Here is a 2,740-nt window from a genome sequence, read left to right on the forward strand (position 1 = left end):
TATTCTGAAGGAAAAAAATAGAAAGAAAAGAGTTTCAATAAAGGCACACTTTATTTTACAGAGATATTCTCCTCATAGTCATTAAGAACGTAACTTTGCATCCACTGCAATAAGATGTATAATTGTAAAAACTGTCCCACAGTCAGAGTGCATTTTTAATACTAAGCATTTTTAAGTGTGTAACAATGTCAATTAACAGTTCAATGGAAATACAGCACTCATGCTATCATACTTGAAGTTTAACTTTCCTTAGTTTCCTAACCATTATTTTACTCACTAGACCAATATATTTAATTGTGGAGTTAATATTTAAGTGTGAAGTTTCATTTACACTGAAATTAAAATTTTGTGAATTTTAAGAATACTACTTACTGTAGGATAATCTTTAATTGAGAAAGGATGAAACATAAATTCATATTTATATTTATATATTTGATAAACACTTATTTTGAAATTCACCATAGAAAAAAGAGTTGTAGATCATAACTGCCCTGAATTAAAGAAATCATATTTAAATATTACTGAAAGGATTTACATATTACATATTTGTCAAGTAAGAAACACATCCAGACATCTGGTTGACGAGAAAGCAGATATGGAATGGATACCAAAAGTTATAAATAGCAGGAGATATAAATACCTTATGAACAATTACAGAAATGAGGACAGTAGCAAATACTGTTTGTTATATACATATTTGTGTTCATTAACCCTTTTATCGCTGTCCTCTATCTCTACCATTTTGTGTAAAAGGTATATTTACAGTTTAGGACTTACCAGCAAGAAGCACATGCGAAATGCAGGGGGTAAAGAAGAGACCATATAGCTCCAGCAGTGGTAATCAGTCAAATGGGCTTTCGACTATGGAAGGTTTCAATTTCCCATGAATGACACATTTTTTCCTTACATCTCACGTATTATATATTTTTAACATCTCAGATTTAAAAAAAGAAATCTAGAAAGGTGACTTGCAGCTCCCAATGAAGAGGAGATGTACGCTGCTGCTGCTAAGTGGCTTCAGTCGTGTCCGACTCTGTGCGACCCCATAGACGGCAGCCCACCAGGCTCCCCGGTCCCTGGGACTCTCCAGGCAAGAACACCGGAGTGAGTTGCATTGCGGTCTCCAGTGCATGAAAGTGAAAAGTCAAAGTGAAGTCGCTCAGTCGTGTCCGACTCTTAGCGACCCCATGGACTGCAGACTACCAGGCTCCTCTGGCCATGGGATTTTCCAGGCAAGAGTAAGATGTACGTTACAGAATGATAACTAAGTTGCTCGGTTCCTGGCTGGAGTGTTAGCTGTGTTGGCGTTGGCGGGTGGAAACTCCTTCGCCCAGAAAGCTGAGTCAGCCCTGTGTCAGCAGCCGGGCGCAGCGCCCCATCATGCTGGCCCTGGACAGGCTCCCAGGCTCCGAGAATATTGTTTGCACGAAGGTGTGGCACTGCGTCACGAAGCTCCCTCTGGTTATCTCCTTGAGATGTCGGGGACGCCGTTAGTTTTCAAGATCAACGCCTGATGTCGCTTGAGGAGGGTCAGGGCCACCTGGAAGGTGACCTTGGAGCCCTCCTTGAACAGACTATCCCAGATGTGAAGCAACGCGGGCTGGAGGTTTACAGACAGGCAGACAAACCAGCGCAACACGCCCGGGGTCCACCGCACGCCGTGCCTGTCCCTTCCCGGCCACCACCGCCAGCAGCTTGGTCGTCACCAGCTCGGGGAGGACCTCCTGGCCTGTCTTTGGGCTCAGCATCGAGGGGCCGCAGTACTCTGGAAGTATCCCGTCCGCTGGGACGTCCAAGGCCACAGAATTAGATATCGCGCTATGAAGCTCACTGCCTGGCAACAGCCCACCCGCGGCTGTGTGCGGGCTGCTCAGCAGCACCTGATCCAGGGTCCTCTGCAAGCAGGGGCCCGCGCCCTTCTGGAGCCTCACGCTGTCCGGGAAGGCCCCGTTCCTGTGTGTTCTGAGGGCCTCCTCCAGGCCGTCATGCCTCTCTCCTCAGAGAACACAGTGGTGGTGGCCACGGTTCCGGTCCATCGGGGCCAAAGCTTCGTTCACCCCGACCCAGGCGCGGGCCCAGTGCTCCGGCGGGACGCCCTTCCGGACGTGGTGCGTCACTGTCGTAATCTCTGGACACCACGGCTTCCCTTTAGAGGTGTGGACCATGTTATGGCCCTGCTGGTGTCACAGAACGGGTGGGAAAAAAAAAAAAATTCAAAAGCTGCATAATCGAAGTCCTCAGACCTTTCCAACGCGAGAACGGACTGATCCCTGGATGCGGTCCCTCGCCCCCTGGGCGCCCCTTGTGCGCGCCTGGCGGACCCCGGGCTCTCCTGGAGGGGGCGGCGGGGGCGCGGGGGCCAAACCCACCGCCCCGGACTCGCAGCGCCTCGCGTCATGACACAACCTCCCGCAATCCGTGCCTTCTGAAGGCCTGGATACTAGCAGGTGTCTCTTATTCCTCCAGCTCTTTCAACAGTTTTGTTTGTTTGTTTTTTTAGGCCTATCATTCATGGTATGAACTCTTTCTGCTTGATGTGCCCAGGTTGTTTTCTGTTTTCCTGAAGAAAACTGTGTAATACTGGAGAGCCAATATTTTTGAGGAACGCTCCCTTCCTGTTGTGCGCCTCTCCACGACTTCTTAGAGTTGTTCACTGGACACTGAAAGACTGCGGAAACATTACCGTGGCTTTGTAGAAGCTTTTAGCCTTGTTCCCCATTCTGTTTATTGCTCAGAATTT

The 2,740-nt window shown here is 48.1% G+C and overlaps 1 pseudogene; it reads right to left on the reverse strand.

Annotated features, from left to right (window-relative positions):
• Window positions 1–1,343: 1,343 nt before the first annotated feature.
• LOC139038636 (growth hormone-regulated TBC protein 1 pseudogene) lies at window positions 1,344–2,398 on the reverse strand (annotated as a pseudogene).
• Window positions 2,399–2,740: the final 342 nt, after the last annotated feature.

Source organism: Odocoileus virginianus, chromosome 16 (assembly GCF_023699985.2).
Source record: "Odocoileus virginianus isolate 20LAN1187 ecotype Illinois chromosome 16, Ovbor_1.2, whole genome shotgun sequence".
NCBI classification, from domain to species: domain Eukaryota; kingdom Metazoa; phylum Chordata; class Mammalia; order Artiodactyla; family Cervidae; genus Odocoileus; species Odocoileus virginianus.